Source organism: Zootoca vivipara, chromosome 9 (genome assembly GCF_963506605.1).
Source record: "Zootoca vivipara chromosome 9, rZooViv1.1, whole genome shotgun sequence".
NCBI lineage: Eukaryota > Metazoa > Chordata > Lepidosauria > Squamata > Lacertidae > Zootoca > Zootoca vivipara.
Window position 1 is genome coordinate 72391601 of NC_083284.1, and position 13367 is coordinate 72404967.

Sequence of the window (13367 nt, forward strand, 5' to 3'; positions counted from 1 at the left end):
AACCCTGCTTGTGATGCAGCGATGAAAACGCTAGCACATTTGCAAAGCTAAGTAGGGTCTGGTCTGGTTTCAAGCTGATCCTCGCGGGCCGCGCACAACCGCGCTGCCCTTGTTCTGGCAGGGGACCATCCCCAGCTCAGCTTTCAGCAGAGACACCTCTGCCGGCATCGGGGAAGAGGAGGCCGGAGCAGCCGCTCGCAGGAGCGCCGTGGCCTCGCTCGCCCGGCGATCGCGGGACGAGGGGCTCGAAGCAGCGGCCGCCTCTTCGCCGCTCCGAGCCTCGCTGCACCCCAGGGCGCCCTCCGTCCCCGGCCAGGGACCCCTTCTCCTCCTTCCCCCTCCAGTTCCATCTCCCGGAGCCCAAGGGCGACGCGCTTGGGGAGCGGGCGAAGCCTGTCAGGCGGGCGGCGCAGGGCGGAGGGCGGCCGCGCGGCCTCGGCCGGCTCCTCCCCGCTCCCTCCCCTGGTTTCCGCTGGCAGCCGAGGAGAGCGCGAGGCGGAGCCGCCGCCAGCGGAGCGCTGCCCTTCCTCGCCGCCCGCTGCCCGGGTTCGCTTCCGACGGCACAGCGAAGACGGTGAGTGCGGCGCGGCGTCGCGCGGGTCCCGCCGCCGCTTCCCGGGGGGCGGCGGGCGAGGCTGGGCCGGACGATAGCCGGGCAGGCCTGCCTGCAGGGGAAGCCGGACTTGGCCCAGGAGCCGCTTTTGCGCCGCGGACAAAGGGGAGGCGGCCGAGGGCGGCCCCGCGCCCTCGAGTCAGGCTGCGGGGTCCCGGCGCGACTGGGAAGGAGGGTCGCCCGCCCGTGCTGCTCCGGGAGGGCGGCGAGGCGCCAGGATGCGCGCAGCCGAGGAAGCGGAGGGGGCGGAGCGGACCGCCCTCGAGGGGGCGCGCCGGGGAAGGAATGTGCGGCTTCGGCTCCCAGATGTGGTGCAGCGACTACAACGCCCCCCATCCCCGGCCCTCAGGACCAGCGGTGAGGGATGACGGGAGTTGTAGTCGCCGAGCATCTGGGGCCCGAGGGGGAGAAGCGCGGGGCGGAGTTCAATCCGAGGGAGCGAGAGTGAGCCCTTGGTCCGGAGCGAGGAGGCTCGCGAGGGATGGAGAGAGCGCCTGAGGGAAAGTCCGAGCAGACGGGCGAGGGAGACCGTGCTTCTGCACAACTGCGCCGAAGTTGGAGGAGGTAGGAGGCTGGGCGTCGAGGCAGCTCGCGCGGGCGGAGCCTTTCAGGGAAGCCTCTCGCTCCCTTTTCCCGTGGAGCTGCAGTTGGCGTGTTTACGGTCCACGGCTCCAAAACGGAGCGGACAAAGCGGGAAGCAGGCAGGGAGAGAAGCGGGCGAGGGGCGTGGAAACCAGCCCGATATAGGACCCTGGAAGGCAAGAGCAAAGTTTGCTCTTTGAGATCTAACACCGCAAAATATGCAGCAAAGAAAAGCGTGGGGGTAGGGGCTGTCAAACCTTGAAAATGTGCCCTTCCAATGAATCCCAAAATGTCCTCTTTGAAAAGCTCTTTCCCAAGCTACCCCACTTCCCTAGCACAGAGACAGACCACACATTTGAGAAGTCATAAAATGGCTTACCTACACAGAACTCTTCAAAGGTCAAAGTCATGTGCTTTTCCATGCAGAAGTCAGAAAAGATGCACAGGCAGTCAAAACTTTGCTTAGTTACAAAAGGTGTAAGTAACTATTGGTACAGAAAAACACTTGTTTCAGACTCCGTTCTGGACTGAAACAAAGGAGGCTGGTTAAAGCCATTCTCAGATCTCCTTATATACCAAAATTCACATGAAGAGTGAGAGATAACAGGCTTGGTGAGCTGGTGGGAAGTGATGGCACAGGCTAAGCCTGGCAGGACAGCTTACTCTGTGGTTTTAACACCTTCATGCACTAATTAGATTCAAACCTGCTAAGTTTATATGACGCTGGAACCCTACACCTGATACATTGGGTGCTTCTTATCTAATGCTTCCTGGTTGTTTTGTTCATTTTAATCCCTGTTTACTGCACTTCACAGGAAATGCATATTTGAAGGGAAGTCCTTTGGCCTCATAAAGAAAGGGAATGCAGGCAGCAAGGGCGTACCCACCATGCGGCAAGTTAGGGCAGCTGCCCTACTCTAGAAGCAGGGCTGGTGGGCAGAGGCGGAGCACAGCCCGGCGGAGCGCGAGTTCGCCATTCCCGCCGCACCGCGCCGCACCCTCCCTCCAGCTCCCCGGCGCGCCCTCAGGCAAGGCCAAGCGCGGCGGGGAACCAGAGAGCGCGGCGCGGCGGGCGGGAACGCTGAACTCGCGCTCCGCTGGGCTGGGCTCCGCCTCCGCCCACCAGCCCTGCTTCTAGGGAGGGGCACAGCCCGGCGGAGCGCGAGTTCGCCGTTCCCACCCACTTTGTGCCCCCTCCCCTTCCGTGCCTTGGCCCCTCCCCTTGCCCCCCCCTAGTTTTGATCCTGGGTACGCCCATGGCAGGCAGCAACCGATTTAGCCTTGTCCAGTGCTGGTTTTCTAGAAAAAGAGGTCTTCTTCTTAGAATGGCAATGGTGCCCACCTGAGAGGTGCCGTAATTGAGTTCTGGTGAATTCCGTCTGAAAAAAAGCCCTGTGCCTGTCCACGTATGTGTGTAACCACGCATGAGCACATCTGCCTGAACCTGGAAGTGACCTGAAAAGTCACAGAAAGGGGCAGAACAGTGTGGGGCAGCCTTACAAATGCCCCACCGATGCTCACAGGGGTCTGGAATGTAACCTCCATGCAAATCGGCCGTTGCCTGTATGGACTTATTGTTCCTCTCCTGCAGGAGTTCAGAGAAGTGTATGAACCTCAATAACATGTTGGTTATGGAAAGCGGCATAAAATCAAGTGTATTCTTTTAATGCTTGTTTAATTCAGGTGAACGACAGAAATGCACAGTCAACCATTCTGTATTCTGTAGCTTTGCAACACCTGGGAGAAATTTGCGAGTAAAAGAGCTGAGCTAGTGACATAGATGAGGGCTCACCACACAGTTACAGTGAATTGTCTTTGTCTATGAACAATCATTGTTTGGCCAATGTTAATAATAGGGTCCTAAACATGCAAGGATATTTTCTGCCTTAAAAATTCTTTCATTTTCAAGCAATTTGCCCAGGAGAATGAAGAAATTCTCAATAGAAAGGCATGGGACAGAAATGTAATAAATAGACTATTCACAGGTCTTCATTTTTTAACAAATGTACCACATATATTCTAATAATGCTCAGTATATATTCTACCTAGAAAGGCGTGGCTGTATATATAATTTTCCTCATGGGTGTATGTACTAACTAATTGTCTCAGGATAAAAGAAATATGTGTGATCTTGTTCTTAGAGTTTTAAATGCTGCAAACTTTTTGCCCCATTGTCCACCTAGGAAAATGATTGAATTCATTCCATATATACAGTTGGGATAGAGACTCTCACAACTTGTAACTCTTCCTACGGCTCCAGTTCATCCTGTGTTGTTTTCAAGTTAATAAATCCTTCCAGGGTCAGAGATAAGCCTCATAGTATTAGTTAAATACTAAACAGTCTTGGAAACGTTAAGAAATGTTTCCATTCAGCAAATATGTCCCAGTCTCCCTCTGGATTCATATTTGAACTTGGAAAACACAGGCTGTGGTTGTAGACCCACTTGCTCAGCTGGACTTTTCTTCTGTGTAGACATGCATGTGATGGTGCTATTAGCTGTTCTAAACATTTAGAAGTAAACCCTAAGTGGAAAATATTGCGGGATTAAATGAGGAGCAGGAGAACTATGTAAGCCACCTTGAGCTCCATGGAGAAAAAGGTGACTTATAATGCCATTAATACAGTTTTAATTGGGTTCCCCCCCCCCCAACTGGGATACACAAAGGCACATAAAGAAATTCATAACCATGGTTGAGACAAGAGCCTTTAATTGCTACCCCTTCACTGATTTTAACTGGTCAAAAGCCAAATGAAAACAATATTTTTTTGCCCATATTGATATCTCTTTACAAGAGAACCATACAAGGGTTTGCAGGTGAACAGTCCTATCTCTCAGTCCTCCCACTTGAAGCAGCAGGGGTTGCTAGAACTTGGACTCTAACTGTATTGGAGCATGTGAAGGAATAGATGGGTTCTCCTTCCTTCATCAAGTAACTATAAGAAGTCTTGCATAGCTCTCCTTACTATGCAAAATTGTTTTTCTCGACTGTTTTGTTTTAAGGCAGCTGCATATTCTGCAACCAATACAAACAGCCAGTTCAAGTTCATTTCACAACTTTATTCAGTCTCAGGACAAGGAAAAAATAATTCGAGGGAGAAATGAGCTGCTTCCAAACATAGATTACATTCACACAATGCTGATAACCTGATGATGCAGAGTTCTCTTACGATATTAAATGCATATTTTGCCATCACATGTTATCTTTTTACAATTGCATACCCTCCAATATCCCAGTGATAAACTTTGGGGCACGAGCTCAACATCTCCCCCATCAAATTTTCCCCTTGAAGGGGCAAATTTGTGTTTTTTCTCTCCGACACACACATACACGCTCCGCCCGATCTGGACCAACCACCACCAGCCCATTTTCTCCCTTTCCCTTTACACCTACCTTTGCAGGATTGCTAAACCCTGAGCCAAGTCCCCTTTGCCAGCACTGCTCGCCTGCTCGCCCACTCCCCTTTCCAAGCTGCCAAGGACCCCGCTTGGCTCCAGCCCTGTCTACCTCCCAAATTCATTTTTAAAATGATTTTTTTAAAAAAAGGGAGGGGGAGGTGCTTTGAGCTACTACAGGTTTTTCCCAGTGCATTCCTATACATGCCCTCTGAAGTCGTGCTGTGCTTTATGTATGACCTGTTTTGCTATGGCTGATTACAACTCTCCAAATATCACAAATTGCAAAAAGAACAACATGGATTCTCTACGCAAAGTTGTTCACAAATTGATAAAGATACCTCCTCTAATTGTGTAAAAGAGGTTTGATTTGGTTTCTACATTTGTTAGCGCGAAACTGCAGCCACACCTCTTCTCAACTGCTTTTCCACTTGATTCCTTTTGTGCACAACATTTATTCCCTCTTCACATAAATCCCCCATCTTGTCTTCATTTGCTTTACAAAGCAAGGTGTCAGCAATCCTCAGTGGAAAGAAAGCCCTCGTCCCCATAGACTGGCTGGCACCAGATGACCAGCCAGATGGTGGAGATGTCAGTTGCCAAATCTGGCGACAATTGACAATTGCTATTCAAAACATTATATTTAAAATGTGTCTACTGATATGAATTGTGTATTGGCTCATGTGATTTGGGAGGCGGAAGATTACTATCATTGGTAAAATATCATTGGTAAAATTGTTAAATGTATTAGCATTAATGATACACACAATACGTTTGTGGCAGGGGGGCACCTGGGGGGGCACCTGGCGTGGCTGTAACAGTATGTTTCTGTATCTACAAATGGCTTCATATCTGCCTGTTGTCATCCAATGCTTCTTCCCTCCAGGTTTCCCTCAGTTAAATCATCCTTTGTCTTAGAAGCCCCCTGCCCCTGTTTGGTACACATTTATTACATATCTAAGACTTTAAAATTCTTATAACAACATCTATTGAGCTAATCCATTTCACTATTTGGACATCTTTCTTGTGGTGCTTTTAGCCACCTTGCTTTACGTGCAACGGAAACGGCACTGAAGTCACATATGGAATCATACAGGCAATACAGGAGCGCAGTGTCAATCCGAGCTCTTGAAGGTAGCAGCCTGCCAACATTTTGGTCCTTGGAGGTGATGCAACTAAAAACACGCTTTTTAGCACTGAAATATATCACACCAAGGCTGTGTTTGCCAGGCGCTGCATTGACAATGAGTTAATCTTGGACAATAGGCCTCAAGACACATTAGCAGAATTGCAAATGTTTGGAGAAGAAGAAGTTCATTCAGTTGACCATTAGTATGTATTAACTGCAGCCCAACAGTCTAGCTGAAATATATGTGGACATAATCAAACCGGTGCCAGGAAATCTTGGCTTACATACTGTATTTTTCAGAATATACCACTGGAATATACCACTGGAATCAGTGTTCCCAGCTGCCCAGATGCAGATACAATTGCAAATTCTTGAGAATAAAGGTAAAGGGACCCCTGACCGTTAGGTTCAATCGCAGACGACTCTGGGGTTGCAGCGCTCATCTCGCATTATTGGCCGAGGGAGCCGGCGTACAGCTTCCAGGTCATGTAAGCCAGCATGACTAAGCCACTTCTGGTGAACCAGAGCAGCACATGGAAACACCGTTTACCTTCCCGCCAGAGCGGTACCTATTTATCTACCTGCACTTTGATGTGCTTTCGAACTGCTAGGTGGGCAGGAGCTGGGACCGAGCAACGGGTGCTCACCCCGTCACGGGGTTTTGAACTGCCGACCTTCCTATCGGCAAGCTCTAGGCTCAGTGGTTTAGACCACAGCACCACCCGCATCCCAATTGTCAAATACTTCTCATTTAAAAAAACAACAATCTGGTTTAACTGGATTGTTTCACCACAATATCAGATTATTAAAGGGATTTTTGCAACTATAGGAGAATTAAAATGCTATGCATTGTTTATAGACTGGGGCCATTTTCTATGAAAATCCCAGTCAGCACATTTTCTTGGCAAATCTGCATGTGTTTTTAGTTATGCTTCCTGCTTTTATATTTCTGTGAGTGTTTCCTTTGATAGCGACTGAGAACAGTGGATTGACTAAATGCCTTACATTAGTATTTTAACAATAGATGTTTGTCCAGGGACAGTGGCCTAGAGTTGGCTGGTACCAGCCATCTACAACCAGTGGATGTGGGGGTCAGGTTCAGGGAACCCAGCCAGTGGAAATAAGCTCATTTGTTGGGACTTCTATTGCTTTCCCAACTGAGAAACGGCTGAATGTAATTTAGGAATAATTATGTGAACATGGGGAGAGGCCAGAGGGAAAAGTGGGTAAGTTAGCAAAATCTGTGTGAGCAGGTAAGTGTCTCTTTTTTGTTTAGGAAGGAAGATTTATCATCATTGTGATCCTGTGTTCTAATTCTGATTCAAGTCTTTGCATACCATAACTTACGTTTCAAAAATAGGAAGAGTTATGATAACCCTGAGGTTTGCAGAAGTACAAAAACAGTATGAAGAAGAAGAAGAAGAAGAAGAAGAAGAAGAAGAAGAAGAAGAAGAAGAAGAAGAAGAAGACATTAAGGGGCGGGGGCTGAAAGTCCCCATAGATATCAGTGGAGATGGACTAGGCACACCAGTGTTCATCCCCGTCTCTCCCAACACGGCCTAAAGAGAACTGTGCATGCTCAGTGGGCATGGCTGACTGGTGACTGAGGGTGGGGTATGGGAACAGAACAGGAGAGGGGGAATGGAGGGACTTGAGCCACGAAAAGGACTCTCCCCTGTAATGTTTGGTTGCTGGGGCCCATTTGTTTCTCCTGTTCCTGGTTCAAATCCAGTGTTGGAAACTCAAGATATAGAAACTAGGTGCCAAAGGCACATTAAACCAGGGGTAGGCAACCTAAGGGCCTGTGGGCCGGATGCGGCCCAATTGCCTTCTCAATCCAGCCCACGGACGGTCTGGGAATCAGCATGTTTTTAGATGAGTAGAATGTGTCCTTTTATTTAAAATGCATCTCTGGGTTATTTGTGGGGCCTGCCTGGTGTTTTTTCATGAGTAGAATGTGTCCTTTTATTTAAAATACATCTCTGGGTTAATTGTGGGGCATAGGAATTCGTTCATCCCCCCCCCAAAAAAATAGTCTGACCCACCACATGGTCTGGGGGACAGTGGACCAGCCCACGGCTGAAAAAGGTTACTGACCCCTGCATTAAACCATGGTTGCGGTCACCAGAACCAGAAGAGGAACGAAGAAGGCAGAGCAAAGACAGACAAGGAGACTCAGATTGCCTACCTGAGGTAGGAGGAGACTTGGGAAGCTGTAGGGAGGCGAGGACCTTTGGTCCTTGCAACAACCTCATTGGGGCACGATCTACTGGGAAGAGATGCTGTGCTCACTAGGCCTGAGCTGTTTCGTTTCTTTGAATAAGGAATTATTGCTGACCTGCACCCTACTCTCACCTTGACAACATATTCCTGCAGGGCAGATATTTCATTTATTCACTTGCATGTACAGTACAGGCAACTCGCCGTTGGTGTGTGTGTGTGTGGGAGGGGTTGTGTTCCAGGTTATCTTGTGCATTGGCATCCACCCCACCCCTACCTTGCCTTCTTCCAGGACCAAAAAATGAGTGTGCATTGGCAGCCACCAACCAATCAAATATGCGCAGAATGGTTGCCCCTTGTATTTCCCTCCAAGGAGTTCAAGGTGCCAGACATAGTTCCCTGTCTCCCCATTTTATCCTCACAACAACCCTGTGAGATAAATAGGGACCGCTCTGGCGGGAAGGTAAACGGCGTTTCCGTGCGCTGCTCTGGTTTGTCAGAAGCGGTTTTGTCATGCTGGCCACATGACCCGGAAGCTGTCTGCGGACAAACGCCGGCTCCCTTGGCCTATAGAGCGAGATGAGCGCCGCAACCCCAGAGTCGGACACGACTGGACCTGATGGTCAGGGGCCCCTTTACCTTTTTAATAATATAATATAATATAATATAATATAATATAATATAATATAATATAATATAATAATAATAATAATAATATATAATATAATATAATATAATATAATATAATATAATAATATTTGCAGTTGTGTGTGTCCCATCCGCACTTAGATTCAATGTACTTCACAGGCATGGCTTTGTGTGAATGGATTTATGAGGACAGGAGACAGTTAACAGAGAGTTTCTGATAAACAAGGTTTGATAAGCTTTTCCTGCCTTGTTGTTTAAATCTAAAATTATACATGGCACTTCCTTTGTCCTTGAACTTTTGGAAGTTGATAAACAAATGTATGGATAAAAATGTATCATGAGCCAGACTTAACTAGAATATGTTTAAGAAAAAGTACAGTATGAATAAATAAATTTGTTTGGGAGGAACATAATTACTATGTCTGGTAATTATGACCAAGCCTATAATTACCATGCCAGCTTATATATGCTTGTTGGTGTCTGTTGCTTGCTTAAATGCTTAGTGGCTTTTTGCCACTAGGTGGTGCTTGCAACACTTGGTTAACTCATAAAGCAGAGGTTTTCAACCTTTTTGAGTCCCAAGGCTCCCTTGACCAACTACATTATTTCTGTGGCACCCCATGGGGCTCAGGAACCCAGTTATGTCACCACTTGCCTGCAGAGCTGGCAGCCCCTCACCCCTTTTTGAACACCCGCCCTTGTGGAGTGTTCCCTCAGCTTCCTCTCTCCTCTCCTTGGGAATCCTCTGAGCAGCCGCTGCTACCACCCCTGGTCTCTGAGCTGCCCCCACCCCACCCCAAAGAGAGGTGCCTCCTCACACTGCCCCACAGGGGCCTGGGAAGCACCCCCTGGCCAGCCCCAGAGGCACCATTCACCTGGGGAGCTTGTAGCCAGGGCTGCTGCTACAAACGTTAATGCATTTCTTTAAAATGAGAGCCATGCTTTGCATAAAAATGAGCAATGTTACAAATGAGCCAATTTCACTATTTCTCAAGTTTCAACCTAACTTACTTTCAAAGAGTTGTACGGGTAAAATGCTGGTACGAATTACAAGGAAGGAGAGATACAACTAGCAAATTAATAATAATAATTAATTATTATTATTATTAATATTATTATTGCAGCACTCATCTCGCGTTATTGGCCGAGGGAGCCGGCGTACACCTTCCGGGTCATGTGGCCAGCATGACTAAGCTGCTTCTGGCGAACCAGAGCAGCGCACGGAAACGCCGTTTACTTTCCTGCCGGAGCGGTACCTAGTTATCTACTTGTACTTTGATGTGCTTTCGAACTGCTAGGTGGGCAGGAGCTGGGACCGAGCAACGGGAGCTCACCCTGTCGCGGGGATTCAAACCACCGACCTTCTGATCAGCAAGCCCTAGGCTTAAGTGCCCAGTATATCATAGGAGAGCACTTTCAGAATGCTGGTTTCAGAGAATAGGACAAATTTGAAGTGAACAATATGATTTCTGCCAAAACAGTTTTGAAAGCCTGATGCCTAATGAGTTGAGGAACCTGTGGAAAGAGTTTCTTACACCATCTCCATGAAGGGAATGGAGAGCTGTCGCCTTTTGGAAGTTTTGTGTTCCATAGTGGAGGATGCTCTGCCTACATCACTTATGAATTATATCTGCCAGCATACTCTGCGCAAATCACCAACCTTGCAGGGGAACATCCTGGTGTCTGGGAAGCATTCAAGGATGGCAACTATTCTGGTCAGATCTCTTGCAATTACCCGCCTGTGTCAGTCCCCATAGATCAAGGCACTGAAGTTATGGTAAACAAGGGCATTTAGACTCCAGGGGGCACAGCATCCTTCTGCCTCAAGTCTGGTTCAGTTGAAAGGCAATACAGTACAGCATCTCAGGGGCGTGACAATAGGGGGGCGATGGGGGCAGGGTGCCCCGGGCTCCATTCCTGTGGGGGGCAGCAGAGGCTGTTGCTACTGCGGCAGTGGTGCAACCGCCATCACGGAGGCCCCAATGTTGCTGGCCTCGCCCCTTGCTTCTTCCTGGTGGGGCGGAGGCAAGGGGTGGGCCAGAGAGCAGTGTCAGCGGCGGCCGCTGACATCCCTCGCCACTCCGCCTGAGTAGGAAGAAGCACAAAGCGCGCAGCAACCCCCTCCGCCACTCTAGCATCAGGATCCTCAGATCCGGGCGCTGGAGCACTGCCCCCGGCAACCCGCTCTGTAGTGCGCACGAGCGAGCAACCCGCTCCATTGTGCGCCCCGGGCAGCAGAGATGCTCTTTATGTGCCTGCAGCATCTCATAACTTTGGAGTGCTTTCCTTGAACAATCATGAAATATGACGCAAGGTAGCATTATCACTGCAGGCTTGTGTGCATGGCCTGCTACATGTGCAAAAGGGATACAGTGGTGCCTCGACTTACGAATTTAATCCGTTCCGAAGGCACCTTTGTAGGTCGAAAAATTCATGAGTCGAAAAGCGCCATTGGAAATGCAATTTCCCATAGGAATGCATTGGAAACGGAAAAATTCGTAAGTTGAAGCAACCCTATCTAAAAATTCATAAATCGAAAAATCCCTATCTAAAACCGCCACGGTTTCCTTTCAGATGTTGAGACATTTGTAAGTGCGCGGCCATTTGCCCCATTCACAAGTTTAAAAATTCGGTTGTCGAGTCGTTCGTAAGTCGAGGTATCACTGTACTATCTCATAAGGCAATACTATCTGCTGTGTGCCTTATGAGAATCAGCAACAGAGGCTCCCCAGGACATTGATTGATACCTTTGCCATTGGGAGGGCTTCCGCAAGGTGGAGGGCTGCTTATAGGCTCTGGGAAAGTCATGCAAGGTCTAGCATGTTGCCAGAGCCCTCCCGCTGCCTTCCCAAACAGCTGTGTGTGTGTGTGTGTGTGTGTGTGTGTGTGTGTGTGTGTGTGTGTGTGTAGAAATAAATGGAGAGCATTTCTTTATTCCAGGCACCCCACTCATGTGAGTATAACAAGTGTAAGCTGCAAATTACCAGTACTGTTTAAGGTTTTATTAGGGGGAAAGAATGATGTAAGCCTGCAGTTTTAATTTAGAAATAAGAGTGCTTTTGCTATCATATATTTGAGGAAACCCAATACATTTTTTGTAGGAAAAAATAGGTGCTGGTACTTAGGACCTTGGGCTAGTCACACTTCTCTGAAGTCTCTCAGCCTCACTCACCTCACAGAGTGTTTGTTGTGGGGGAGGAAGGGAAAGGAGAATGTTAGCCGCTTTGAGACTCCTTAGGGTAGTGATAAAGTGGGGTATCAAATCCAAACTCCTCCTCCTCCCTCCTAAGCTGGGCAGAAGTTTCCCAGGCTTGGGGAAGGTGGTGTTGGTGTGTGTGTGTGTGCTGGTACTGCCTGCTGGCTTGTCCTGCCAGGAAAAAAACTGAGGAAACCTATGCTAAAGGAACTTTGCAACTTATTTTGGTGCATTCTGTATCTTCTTCCATGTAAACAGAAGTGGCAATTTAGTTAAACGGGCCTTCTATAACCTGCACCATAGCTTGTGTTGGTGTGTGTGTGGACTATTTTGAGTTCCGCAGGAATGTAGATTTAAGTCTTTATGTTTAGTGGTGGGAAACCTGTGCCCCCCCCCCCCAGATACTGCTGTGGTCCCCACCCTGACCATTGTTGATACTGTACTGGGTTGGGTTAATGGGAGCTGGTGTCAGTGTTCAGCCTAATAAGCCATTTTGTTGCAAAGTATATCTTGGTCCTGGGAAGAAGCACTGTGGAAGCATTCTCATCTGCACTAGCATTCTCTCTCTGACTTGATCCCCAGGGGAGCAGCATCTGGTACAGCCTTTTGTGGTCTATAAATCCTGCTACATCACCAAGCAGCATAATATTACATTTTTATGAAGCTCCCACCCCCCTTTCTTTTTTTCTTTTTTGAAAGCAAGCTGTGAGTGGAAGGGATGACAATGGTTTTACTAGTTTTGCATCATAATGCCACTCATTAAAAAAAGCATTGCTATCTAAGGTACTTTTTATGCTGAGATCAGCTTGAGTTATCATTAGTTTCTTTTCCAGCAGTCAAGGTTTTAGCTTTCGTTTTGATGTTGAATCAGTACGAAATCTGATTAGTAAGAATGCATACACAATGACACACACTGTACTCCACGGAGCTCAGTGACGGAATTTAGGTACAAATTCACACACATACTCTTGATCTTCCCTCCTGCTGACCTAAAAGTAAGTGTGCGTGTGTGTCAGAGTCCGTCCCTCCCCCCCCTTCCCTCTCTTTCTCTCTCACACATACATACATACACACATACATATCTTGTGACTCTCAAATTTCACCCTAGGTTGAAATCCTTCAGCTAGCTTGGGGAGGGGGAGGTGACACAGACTTTATAGTGAGACGTTTCTATACATGAAGACTACATGTATGAGCTTCCCTGAAAATGAGGGTGGCTCTTTGTTGTTGTTGTTTAGTCGTTTAGTTGTGTCCGACTCTTCGTGACCCTATGGACCATAGCACGCCAGGCACTCCTGTCTTCCACTGCCTCCCGCAGTTTGGTCAAACTCATGTTCGTAGCTTCGAGAACACTGTCCAACCATCTTGTCCTCTGTCGTCCCCTTCTCCTAGTGCCCTCAATCTTTCCCAGCATCAGGGCCTTTCCATCAGGGTCTTCTCTTCTCATGAGGTGGCCAAAGTATTGGAGCCTCAGCTTCAGGATCTGTCCTTCCAGTGAGCACTCAGGGCTGATTTCCTTCAGAATGGAGAGGTTTGATCTTCTTGCAGTCCATGGGACTCCCAAGAGTCTCCTCCAGCACCATA

General features: G+C 48.3%; 1 protein-coding gene across 2 annotated transcripts in view; it reads left to right on the top strand.

The window, feature by feature from the left end:
• The first annotated feature begins 443 nt into the window (after positions 1-443).
• The window catches only part of TSPAN9 (tetraspanin 9), a 103973-nt gene continuing 91049 nt past the window's right edge, over positions 444-13367 (top strand). The window contains exon 1 of one of the 2 annotated variants that reach the window (XM_035113603.2): positions 444-574. The gene's annotated coding sequence lies outside the window, so the exon portion shown is untranslated. Of the gene's footprint in view, positions 575-688; positions 1178-13367 lie in introns of those variants that run through there. The other variant, XM_060279033.1, reaches the window with a different exon arrangement.